The following is a 13,651-nucleotide window of genomic DNA, read 5'->3' as shown; positions in this document are numbered from 1 at the left end:
TATGCGTCGAGAAAAATTGGAAGGAAATACTCCAGTTGCTTCTGGGTAGTAGAATTATACGTGATCGTTTTTTCAATGTCTTTATACTTTTCTGTACTTTACAAATTTTCTACAATGTGTATGTAATATTTTTATAATCAGAAAAATAATAAAAGAAAAAATTTTGTAAACCAGGCCCTATGTTTTCTCTGTTGAGAGCCCTTCTTTTTTTTTTTAAAGATTTTATTTATTCAGTTTTTTCCCCCCAAAGCCCCAGTAGATAGTTGTATGTCATAGGTTCACATCCTTCTAGTTGCTGTACGTGGGACCCGGCCTCACGTTGGATGGAGAAGTGGTGCCTCGGGGCGCTCCCGGGATCCGAACCCGGGCCGCCAGCATCAGAGCGCGCACACCTAACCGCTAAGCCACGGAGCCGGCCCGAGAGCCCTTCTCAGTATGGCACTAGTGGCAGAGCAGCAAAAGAGATTGAACGTACAACCCAATAGTCTCCTATGTCAATGTCAGAGTCCTGACAGAAAAGGAACAAAGTCCTAACACCTGAGATGAGGACATTTTGGCAGAGAAACCTTAGAATCTTAAACTCCAAGATTCTCCTGAATTCCCTGTTTCAGCAGAAGCAGCCCCTTCCCTCTTGCCAGAAGAAAGCAGTCTCTTCTTGTCTGGAGATGCGTGTCTTCGTCAATATCTGACCCTTTACCCCATCTGCTGCCAGGCTAATAACTAGGGCCAGGTATCAGCCTGGACTGGAACAAATAATCCCTGCTTTGGGAGGAGATGCCTTACATACCAAAAATATTACAGGCCCTGACTGATATGTACTGGAAGGAACCAGGGTAACACGTGTGGGGATGGATCTTGAAGGTATTAGACTTTGGAGGATGAAATACAAGGTTGGATAGGGGAGAAAAGACTTTTCAGAATTGTTGGATACGGAATGTGAGTTGACATTGATTTTACCAATGGACCCAAAACACCACTATGGTCCTCTGCTTACAGTAGAGAATTATGGAAGTCAACTGATAAAAGGACTTCTAGCCCAAGTTCACTTCACAATGGTGAAATACATTCATAGACCCATCCTGTGATTAATGCCCCAGTTTCTGAGAGTAGAGATTGGTAGAGATATATTTAACAGATATCGGAATACTTGTATTAGTTTCCTGACCTGAGGAGTAAGAACCTTTACAATAGAAGGGGCCAAGTGGAAGCCTTTGATATTACCCAACCAGCCCACTGCCTCCACCAAGTCAAGAGAGTAAATTAGAAGTAACACTGCACTCAGAGGAAATTGCAGAGATTAGCACCATCATAAAAGACTTAAAGGATGCAAGAGTGTTCATCCCCATTATATCTCTATTCCAGTCACCTCTCTGGCCTCTGCAAAAAGCAGGTAGACCTTGGTAGATGATGGTAGACTATTATAAACTTAACCAACTGTAACCTTAATTGTAGCTGTCATGCAAAATGTCGTAGCTTTATTGTAACAGCGTCAGGCGCTTGAAATGTGACTATTGCTCTGACAGATAGTTCTTCTCAATCCCCATCATTAAAGAAGGTCAAAAGCAGTTCACCTTTATCTGGAAAGGATAATAGTCCACATTCACTGTCTTGCTCCAAGTCTATGTCAACTCTCCTACTCTGTCACAGAGTGGTCTACAGACCCCTTAATCATCTGCTCATTCCAGAGAACATCAACCTTGGTCTACTAGAATGATGGCACCATGCTAGTGCTCCTGGTGAGCAGGAAGAGGAGAGTACCTTAGATGCCCCAACAAGATACAAGTGTTCCAGAGGGTGGGAGATAAACCCCATGAGGATTCAGGCACTTGCCCTGTTGGAGAAGTTTTTAGTGGTTCAATGGTCTAGGATACGCAGAACATCCCATCTAAGGTAAAGGACAAGTCTTTGTACTAGTACTCCTATACTGAGAAAGAGGCACAGTGCTTGGTGGATTTTGGAGGCAGCATATACTAGACTACACATGCTGCTCTGGTCCATTTATCTGATGACTTGGAAGGCTGCCAGTTTTGTTTGGGGCTCAGGGCAAGAGAGTGTTCTGCAGCAGATTCAGTCTGCAATGTAAGTTACCTTGACATTCAGGCATATGACTCAGAAGATCCATGGGGCATAAAGATGCTGTGTGGCATCTCTCAAAAACTCTACAAGGAGAGTTGCAGTCTTAGAATTCGGGAGCAAGACCGTGCCTTCTGTGGCAAAGAACCACTCATCATTTGAAAACCAGATCCTGGCATGCCACAGGGTCCTAGCAGTGAGTAATTGCTTGACCTTGGGATACCACATTATGAAGGGCTGAATAGTGAACCCCAAAAGATATCCATGTCCTAATCCTTGGAACCTGTGAATTCTACCTTACATGGCAAAAAGGTTATGAATCTTGAGATGGGGAGATTATCCTGGATTATTGAAGTGGGCCCTAAATACAATGACATGTATCTTTATGAGAGGAAAGCACAGGGCGATTTGACACACACAGAAGAGGAAAAGCAATGTGACCATGGAGGCAGAGATTGAAGTAATGCATCCACAAGCCAAGGCATGTGGGCAGACAGGCACCAGAAGCTGGAAGAGGCAGGAATTGGATTCTCCCTCGAGCCTCCAGAGGGAGAATAGCCCTGCTGACACCTTGATTTCAGCCCAGTGATACTGATTTTGAATTTCTGGCCTCTAGAACTAGGAGACAATTATCCATTTTTTAAGCCAGTTTTAAGTGTGTGGTAATTTGTTACAGCAGCCACAGGAAACTAGTACACTAAGTTACTATACGACTGGAGCTGCCCGTCATGAGTAAGTATCATCAGATCCACCAAACCATAATGATTGCAGCAGCAATCCACTGTAGGATGGAAATGGTACTTTTGGTATTGGGCTCATGCAGGTCTAGAAAGCATAATTACAATAAGCCCAGTCTCCCATGTCACCTATTTCTGTTGCACTGACACCTCTTCCTCAACTCATGCCTATGGCTTTCAGAGGGAGAGGGGATGGCCCACGTAATCAACTGACAGAGAAGGAGAAAACTCAACCCTACTTATAGAGACGGGTTGGTGCAATTTGTTGGTACTAGTTAAAAATGGACAGCTACTTCATGACTCAGAGGTGGCTATAAAGAGTAGTGGTTAAGGGAAATCCTCCCAATGGACAGAGCTACAATCAGCACTCTTGGTTAATCACTTCGTGAGGAGAGAAAAGTGGCCTGAGCGACAGTTCTACATGGTCTCCTGAGCAGTGGTAAACGGCTTGTAGTGGGTGGTCAGAGACTTGAAAGAAACAATATTGGAAGATTAGACTGAGGAAATCTGGGCAAGAGGCATGCGGATGGACCTGTGGGAGCTGGTATTTAGGTCTTTGTATCCCAAGTTAATTTCCACAAGAGAGCATCCCCCATAGAGAAGGTGCTCAACAACAAGGAGAAAGGATGAATCGTCTTGTGGATGTCAGTCAGCCTCTCTCCTCAGGTACCCCAGTGCTAACACAATGGGCCCATGAGTTGAGTGGCTATGATGGCAAAGATGGAGGCTATGCATGAGCTCAACATGATGGGCTGCCACTTATCAAAGGTGATCTAGTTATTGCCTTTGCTAAATACCTAAATAGCCGTGGCAGAGACCAACGCTGAGTTCTCAGCATAATACCAATCCTCAGGGAAACCAATCGTCCTCTTAGTAGCAGGTTGATTATAATAGACTCCTTCAGTCCTGGAGGGAGCAGTGAAATGATGCCTAGCCTGGATATGATTTTGCCTTCCTTGTCCTCAGTGCATATACCAGAACTACCACCTGAGAGCTTCCAAGGTGCCTGAGCCCACACAACACTGACTCAGAACAAGGAACCTACTTTCAGCAAATGAGGTGCTCATTACAAGACCCACTGATCATACTGTATACCTCATCACCTAGAAAGATTATTACCAGAATGGTGGAATGTTTTGGTAAAACTCGGTTAAGTGCCAGCTTCGGAACAAACCCAGTGGTAATGATGAACAGGCAATTATAGTAACTATGATCTGTAATGGTAAGGCAACTATACCAGCTTCAGGCATGAAGGTCCTAGTCCCCCCACGAAGCAAGAAACCCAGTCCAATCAAAGTGCTTGCTGAGAGTAAGGAAAATTTAGATTGGATGGTAGAGGAAACCAATGATGACTATCAGTTATAGCTTTGGGACCAGCTGCGGCAGCAGGGATTCTAACTTGTTTCACTAATTCTCTTGGATTATTAAGTGTTTGCAGCCAGTAGCCACACTAAAGAGGACTCTATGGCCAATTGGACTTAGAGGAGGGCGTAAGTGAACCTGAATGGTGCAACAGGGGAACTATGTCAAATACCTCCTGTGTCCCACTTCAAGTCCTGTCAATCTCACCTCTTATTCCAGCCATTGTACACAATGTGTACCCTCATGCAGATGGAACCTCACGGTGCCTGGCCTCAGGCCTGCCACATACCTCTCATTTCTAGCTTTGCAGCCTCTTTGAGCTGCCACATGGGATGACTGTGGGAATCCACTTAACACTCATTTACATGAAAACTAAATGTTCTCTGGGGCCACTCTTGACCAATGCATGATAGAAGCCGATGGATAAACATTTCCCCTTCTTCCCCTGAGCAAGATAGTCCTTAAATGCATTTCATAGAGCTTCTCATATGGTCTCACATATTTGAGCAACCAGTTGCCCTTAGTGGTAGCCAACTCAGTATCTTATCCTTGTATAATCAAAGCCCAATCAAATCTTCTAAGATTCTGTGTGTTATACCTGTTTTTGCCTTCTTTTAAGTTACCCTAGAATCCCTAAGAGCAAAGATTACTGAAATGGGAGTCCTGGCACCAGTAACAAAATATATTATAGAAAAGGAGACATTGGATTCTCTTTGGCTTTCAAATTAAAATACTAATTGCTGGCACAGTGGCTTAGTGATATCAATGAGCTAGGAAGGAATGAAAACTGATCAGTCAGTTCTTGCAAACTCCTGCCTCTGAGGACTCATGATGGGTAGCTCAAGTTGTAAGATCCCAAACGCTGAAAAAGCAGCTAAAACAAAAGACTTGCCAAGAATACCACATAGGGTCTGAAAAGGGTTCTTGGACCCAGTTTCAATTTGTGTGTGTGGAGGCTCTTCCACACCAACAACAAGCAATTCTGAGATGCCAGTAGGGTGTCTGAGAATTCAATTTAATTCTGACGCTATCGACCCAGAGATGGAATCAGATTCCACAGGTAAAGGGCTTGGTCTCACAAGACCACCCTGCACTTCAGGCGCCAGTTGCAAGCCCAGGTTGTTACCTGTGCTTTTAACCGACCAGCTACAAAATGGAGGTTCCAATGACCCCCTCCAAGTCAGGATGCCAATCGCAAGTTCAGGTTGTTATCTGTACATCTGACTAACTGGCTATAAATCAGAGGTTCCCATGATCCCCTCCACAGATTCGATTAGCTTGCTAAAAGGGCTCAAAGAACTCAAGAACACCGGTTTCCCGTTTATTCACTAGATTACCAATTTATTACAAAGGATGAAAAGGATTCGAATCAACAGCTAGATGAAGAGATATACAGGGCAAGGCCCCAAACAAAGGAGCTTTTGTCCTCGTGGAGCTTGGGGCCTGGCACAGTGGCATGTGCAAGCATTCTGGTTCCCCAACATGGAAGCTTTCTGAAAAAGAGGCCAATGAGCTGTCCTTTTTGGGTTTTTGTGGAGGCTTCATTACATAGTCATGATTGACCAAGTCATTCACCATTGGCAATTGATTCAATCTCAAGACCCCCTTCCCTCCCTGGAAATCAGAGGATGAGACTGAAAGTTCCAATCCTCTGATCACATGGCTGGTTCTCCTGGCAACCAGACCCAACACTTGGGTGGGGGCCCCAAAGTTACCTCATTAGCATAACAAAAGACTCCTTTATCACTCTTGACACTTTGGAAATTCCAAGGGTTTGGCGATCTGTGAGCCAGGAACTGTGAACAAAGACCAAATATATATGAGAAATATATTTTGGTCATCTGAATAACCAAATATATATTTCTTATAAATCACAATATCTCAGAGTCCCTACTTCCTTCAGAAATCCTATAGAAAGTTTCAGGAAATTCCAGAGACATAAACCTGGCTAATAAAGTGGGTGTGTGCACATGCCTGCAGGCCCCACACAGCCCTCCTGCTTGAGGGCTGGGCTTAGGAAAAGACTGATGGGATTTAATACATAAAGCTGGGGAGGGATGAAAGGGAGTTCATTCAACATCCAGCTTTACTGAGGCATTAGAGGAGGGTGAGGAATGTGCAGGTGGTAAAATCTGGTGTGTTGAATAAGAACCACGGGCTAGAACAATTCCGGGTTGGCCTTCTGCTTTGAAAGTACTTCTTAGCCAAGCAGGTGGGTTTTAATAATAAGCTACCCAGCGGGCCAACCAGGTCCCCACTGTGAAGCGTTGGATATCATGTGGGGATTAGAACGAAGTGTGGTTGGTGGAGCAGAAAGGAATAACTGGGAGCCACCTTCTCATTTTACAGCCGAGGTACAGAGAGGAAAAGTGACTTGCCCATAGATACGCAGCAAGTTAGAGGCAGACAGGGACTAGAATTAGGGCTAGACCCTTAGTCAGCCTCTTCCTTTTGCATAGCAGTGATCCGTGGGGACCATCAGATCAAACTAACATCAACCTATTCATGCTTTGATTCAGTTTTTTCAGTCATTCTCATCAATCATCAATTCATTTATCCAAAAAATGTTACTAAGGGCTCTGTACAGGAAGCTGGGGGAACCAAAATGAACCAAATAAGACCTGATTCAGACCCATGGATGAAACACTCATAAACATATAGTTAGGTAAAGGGATGGGAAAATGATTATCCGAACTGCTGGCCCCGGAATCCCTCTTTGGAAAGGAATTGGCTTTGTTTGGGAAAACACCTTGATAAGCTCTTGGGTAAAGGAGATGCCAAGAGTAGAAAGTGCCCAGGAACTGCTCTCATGAGAAAGGCTGTGGAAAAGGTTTGTGGCTTCAGAGAGTAAGGGAGGGCCAGAGAAATGGGGAGACTGATACTGCATGAGGAAAGGGCAAAGGGGGGACCCCATGTGGCCAAGGAGCCAAAGAGGATGAAGAGGGCCAGGCTGACTCCTAGGAACTTTAAAGGATTTGCTCTGTGACCCCCAGCTCTTCAGTCAAGTCTTCTGTATTCATAAATACTGTGTAGGAACAGATTTTGCCTGGAAACCAGTCAAGGAGCAGAATTTCCCATCTGGATTACAAGGTAAGAATATAGGCCGCAAATGAAGAAGTCAGAAGTCCAGGAGAAAAGAGGTGACGTGAAAACGTTTAGTGGAGGAAGCAGGACGGGGTGAAGATGGAGGAGCTAGCAGAGGCCCTGTCAGAAAGGATCTGGATGACAGTTTCGACTTTTCCCTGCAAACAAGAGGAAGACCGCACTGTAGAGGATGACTCTGGCAGTGGTGCAGCAGCAGCCCTAGGATTTGATTATTCCTCCCTTTATGCCCCTTTATGCCTTGTGCATACCTCTAGTTGCTGCAGTCATCACATTCTATCAGCAATTGATTATGTGTCATGTGCTCTGGGAGACGCTGAGCTCCAGGAAGGCCAGAACCATGCAGGTGGCAGGATAATGTAATATTAGTTCTGAATCCAAATCCTACCTCCGGGCCGGCCCTGTGGCTTGGTGGTTAAGTGTGCGCGCTGCGATGCTGGCGGCCTGGGTTCGGATCCCGGGTGCGCATCGAGGCACCACTTCTCTGTCCATCCTGAGGCCGAGTCCCACATACAGCAACTAGAAGGATGTGCAGCTGTGACATACAACTATCTACTGGGGCTTTGGGGACAAAAAATAAAAAATAAATAAAATAAAAAATAAAAAAATAAAAAAAAAAAAAAACAAATCCTACCTCCTCAACTTACTGAGTGTCCTTGGGCAAGTTATTTAACTCTTGAGGCTCAGTTTCCTCACCTGCAAAGTGAGGATAATCATAGCACCTATCTCAAAGGATGGTTGTGAAGATAAAAAGAACAGAAATGCTCAGCATGGTGCCAACATACATCAGTCCTCAGGTAAAGCACCTCTTGTTCTTATTCACCCTGGAATTCCCACAGCCCAACACAGGGCTTGCACATCTTGAAGGGAAACATAACAGGGGCGAAAGACTGTTGACAAAGAGGACAAACTAGACATGATAAATGGAGGGCCTTCCCACAACAAGAGTCTGTTTGTTTGTTTGTTTTTCATCTAGATACAATCATGTTTCTGATAGCCTAAGAGTATAGCTGAGACATGTACGGTAGTTTTAAAATCTGTCAACAAATTCTTTCATATTCCTATCTTCTGAAGGTGGCATCTAATTGCCCTTGGCTTGAGTGTGGGCCGGACTTGGGAAGTAGTGTCTAATAAATAGAATGGAGCAGAAGTGATGATGTGCACCTTCAGAGACGGGGTAATAAAAGGCAGTGGGACTTGCTCCTTGCTTCCTCTTGGATCACTCACTCTGGAAGTGGCCAGTTGCCATGTCCTGAGGACACTCAAGCAGCCCAAGGAAAGGCCCACGTGGCCAGGAACTGCGGCCTGCTGAGGTGGATCCCTCAAGCCTTCAACAGACTACAGCCCCGCATGTTGTCGTGACTGCCACCTCGTGAGAGACCCTGAAGCAGAACCACCCAGCTAAGCCACTCCTGAATTCCTGACCGCAGAAGCTATGAGATAATAAATCTTTCTTGTTTTAAGCCACTAAGTTTTGGGGTAATTTGTTATGCAGCAATAGAGAACTAATATAATATCTAAATGCAATACTGTTCATTTTTATTTTTAAACTTGGAATGTAACTGTTTCTTTCTGACTTTAATTATCCTCCAGGTGACATTCTGAACAATCATCCTGAGGTATAAAAACATATAATTTATTGGATTAATCATAATCTTTGGTTCAGGTTCCAAGAAATATAAGAATTAAAAATAAAAACAAATCTCTAGGTACTCAGAACATACAGAGCTATTGTGGTCTGTGGGATGATAAAAATCTGAGCACCCTCCCTCTCAGAGAGAAGCTTGTTGCAGTGGTCAGGAGAGCTTCCAGTCACCAGCAATGCACCAGAACTACTGAGAGCAGAATGGATTAACTCCTTCGAAAGGAGAGGCCAGGTCATGTGGTCTATGAAAAACTTCTTTACCAAGTTGTATATTGTTCTATCTGCTTGGGTTTTCCAGCCCGAAGATCCTATAAAACTAACATTGGCCCTTTTCTGCAATTTCTCCCCGTGTCCCAAACCTACTCATCCTGGGTGGTGTACTATGGTGTACTAAAAAGCAGGGACCCAGGGGTAGGAGAGACTTGGGCTGGAATTCTGTTTCAGACATTCATGCCATTCAACGAATATTGAGTGCATAACGTTGTGCCAGCCGCTGCTGCTACAATAGTGAGTAAAAATAGACCAGGTTCTTGCCCTCAGGGAGTGAATACCTGGTGGGGGAATTACATAATCACACAAATAAAAGTAAAATTGCACTCAGCTAACAGGTGCACAGGGTATGATAAGGAGAAGCCAGGGAAGGTTTCCCTGGGGAAGTGGTATTTGATTTGAGAGCTAAAGGATGGTGAGTTAAATAGCCTAAGGGAATGTTAAAAACAAGACAACAGCTCAAAATGGAGTCACTTATGCTTAGCTCTATATCACCAAACCGAGACTTAATTACAGTTTTGGCTCTCCCAGAAATGGAATCTTCAGCCAGTCAATCAAGAATCACCTGATGAACATAAGTTAGGTAATCTGCCTGACACACCCCTGCCGTCCTCTACAGGAAAGTAACTTTGCAATAACCAACACGCTTTTTTGACTAGTATAACTTCCTTGTTCCTGCACCCTTTTGCCTATAAAAGTCTTCCATTTTGTACCGCTCTTCGGAGCTCCTTCCTATCTGCTAGATTGGATGCTGCCTGATCCATGAATCATTGAATAAAGCCAATAAGATCTTTAAAATTTACTCAGTTGAATTTTATTTTAACTTTTGGGTTTTTATTTATTTATTTATTTATTTTTTGTGAGGAAGATCAGCCCTGAGCTAGCATCTGATGCCAATCCTCCTCCTTTTTTTTTTGTGGAGGAAGATTGCCCATGAGCTAACATCCATTGCCAATCCTTCTCTTTTTGCTGAGGAAGATAGGCCCTGGGCTAACATCTGTGCCCATCTTCCTCTACTTTACATGGGATGCCGCCACAGCATGGCCTGACAAGTGGTGCATCGGTGGGCTCCTGGGATCTGAACGTGTGAACCCCATGACGCGGAAGCGGAGTGTGAGCACTTAACCACTCTGCCACCCGGCCGGCCCCTGAATTTTGTTTTTTAATGGGGAGAAGGAAGAACGCTCCAGACAGAAGGTACAGAATGCATAAAGGTGCAGTGTCAGGAGGGAACACAGCATGTACCAAAGGCTGAAAGCTGGTCAGTGAGTCTGGAATGAAGAGAAGAGGGGGTGGAGAGGAGTGGATGAATGTGAGAGATACCGAGGAGGTCAAATAGACAGGACCTGGCAACAGCAGTTAGAAATGCTTTAGGGGCCGGCGCGCCTGTGGCGTAGCGGTTAAGTGCGCGCTCCGCTGCTGGTGGCCCAGGTTCGGATCCCAGGCACGCACCAACGCCCCGCTTGTCAGGCCATGCTGAGGCACCGTCCCATATAAAGTGGAGGAAGATGGGCATGGATGTTAGCCCAGGGCCAGTCTTCCTCAGCAAAAAGAGGGGGCTTGGCATGGATGTTAGCTCAGGGCTGATCTTCCTCACCAAAAAAAAAAAAAAAAAGAAATGCTTTAGCTGGAAGGAGCAGATGACCTGACCAACAGTGGCTTAAACACATAAGGGTGGCGTGGTGTGTGCATTTCCTCAGATAATAAGAACTTTCCTTCGATAATAAGAACCCTGGAAGCAGGAAGGATTTGTTCAGCGGCTCAGTGACGTCACGGCCAGCATGAAGTGCTTTTTCCTCACCGCTGAGTCCAGCTCCATGCCTCACAACAAAGTTCAAGGCAGGAAGAATGAGAAAGGAAGAATGAGAAAAGGGGCAAAATTTGCAACAATGTCTCTCTTATCAGGAAAGGGAAACCTTTCCCAGAAAGCCCCAGCAGATTTCTGTGTAAGTCTCACTAGACAGTACTGTGTCATCAGGCCACTCCTAGCTGCTAGGAAAGGTGGAAGATCAACTGTTTAACTTTTCTAGATTTTTTGGAAGAAATGGAAAAGGGAGAAGGGGATTGGGAATGGGTGTTGAGTTAGTCAACACACAGTGAGTTTGCAGGTGCAGGGCCGGGGAGGTGAACAACAGGATGGTGGGTGTCATTCTCTGAGTGGATAATACTGAAAGATCATGAGTTCAGTTTTGGATACACTGAGCTTGAGGTGTGGTAAACCGAGTAATGGCCTTCAAAGGTATCTGTGTCCTAGTCCCTGGAACCCGTGAATATTACCTTATTTGGCAAAAGGGACTTTACAGATGTGATTAAGTTAAATATTTTGAGGTCAGGAGATTATCATAGATTAGTCAGGTGGGCCCTAGATGTAATCACAAGTGTCCTTGTAAGAGGACAGGAAATTTGACTCCAGAAAAGTAACAGATGTGACAACAGAAGCAATGATACCAAGCGATGGGCTCACTCTGCTTGCCGAGATCCGAGCCAATTAATCACAATGAGTTAAAGATCGAGAAACAAACTTTAATTAGATTAGCCGGCAAATCAGAAGATAGATGACTAATGTCTCAAAGACCCTTCTTCAAAGATTACAGAATCTTGAGGCAGTTACATAGGGAAAATGGGCAGTAAGGAGGGGGTCCAGGGATGTTGGTCTCCAGGCATGAAGGGCTCCAGGCATTACATTGTTCCATTCTTCTGTCAGCTGTGATGGATAACTTGTAGGTGTGTTTCCCGCCTGTGGTCAGCCTGTTTCTGGAGAGAAACTCATAGAACAAAGTTTTTAATTTACCAAGCTATTGGGGAGTACATACATAAGCGGAGGCCATAAATCAGGAGAGCATGTGAACTTGTTGGAGTACGTGCAGAGCAGCGAGTAGTCAGTGGAGGAGGGGCTGGGGCCATTCAGTGTAACAAGATGGCCTCACTTATGCTCACTTACAGCAAGAGGTTAGAGTGATGCAAGGAAGGTGCTAAGGAATGCAGGAAACTTTTAAAAACTGAAAAAGAAAACATTCTCCCCTCAGAGCCTCCAGAAGAAACCAACTCTAATGACATTTTCACTTTAGCCTAGTGAAACTGATTTTAGACTTCTGATCTCCACAACTGTAAGAGAAAAAATTTGTGCTGTTTTAAGCTTGTGCTTAACGTTTGTGGTAATTCGTTACAGCAGCAATAGAAAACTAATGCAAGGTGCCTTTAAAACATCTAAGAAGGGCCGGCCCGGTGGCACAAGCGGTTAAGTGCGCGTGCTCTGCTGTGGCGGCCTGGGTTCGCCGGTGCGGATCCCGGGCGTGCACTGATGCACCGCTTGGAAAGCCATGCTGTGGCGGCATCCCATATAAAGTGGAGGAAGATGGGCACGGATGTTAGCCCAGGGCCAGTCTTCCTCAGCAAAACAAGATGAGGATTGGCAGATGTTAGCACAGGGCTGATCTTCTGATCTTCCTCACCAAAAAAAAAAAAATCTAAGAGATGTCAGATAGGCAGTTGGATATAGGGTCTGGCAGTGAGAGAAGAGGGCTGGGCTTGAGATATAAATTTGAGTGTCATATTCACATGGGTGGCATTTGAAGTTGTGGGAGGGCATAAGCTCATATAAGGAGAGTGACACTGTCACCTACTTCCTGTGTATCTTTCAGCAAGGTACTTAACTTTTCTGAAACATTATTTGTTGAACATTTATTCTGTCCTGGCATCATATCAAGCAATTTACATGCATTGTCATTTAATCCTCACAACCACTGTAGTGACTATTTAATCCTCACAACCACTGTAGTGAGGTAGACACTATTTTTATCTCCTGTTTACAAAAAAGGAAACGCGGTCTAGAGAGACTAGTCATTTGTCCAAGATCAGATAGCCCATGAGGGAGACAAGACTCACTCCATCCTTGTGCCTCCGCCCTTATGGCCCAATGCCAGAAGCACTAGACTCTAATCTGCCTCCAGAATGGGTTTCACTCAGGCTGCCCCATGAGCCTAGCTCAGAGTTCTAGAAGTACAGAATGCTCTTCACCTCTCTTGCCATTCTCCACCTGGAGCTAATACTCCCCTTCAGCCGTCCGGATTAGGTGCCTCCGGTACTCTCAGGTACTTGTATCTACTGGAACTCTCCGATGACAACTCCTTCTCCTCCACTAGCATGTGAACGTCTCCAGGGCGAGATACAAGTCTTTCTCGCTTAGGTACCCCAACGCCAGGCAAAAATCAACACCCAGGGCAGATGCCCAGCAAATATTCGAACCGAAGCGGCAAATGAGACTCAACTTGTCGCCATAGAGACCCGCGCAAACGCAGTGAAGCCCTCCCACGCCAGGGAGTGAGGCGGGGCGAGGACAGAGCAGGGAGCGGGAGCTTTAAATGTCCGAGCTCTGGCCTCCGGCCCGCGGAGTGGCCGGGCGCATGCGCGCAGCACACGGGCACCGCCTCAGGGGGCCTTCCCCGCATGCGCGGGAGCCGGA

This window comes from Ceratotherium simum, chromosome 7 (genome assembly GCF_057802395.1).
Source record: "Ceratotherium simum simum isolate JZ-2026a chromosome 7, ASM5780239v1, whole genome shotgun sequence".
NCBI classification, from domain to species: domain Eukaryota; kingdom Metazoa; phylum Chordata; class Mammalia; order Perissodactyla; family Rhinocerotidae; genus Ceratotherium; species Ceratotherium simum.
The sequence above is the reverse complement of the archived record's forward strand: the minus strand, read 5'-3'. Positions refer to the sequence as shown.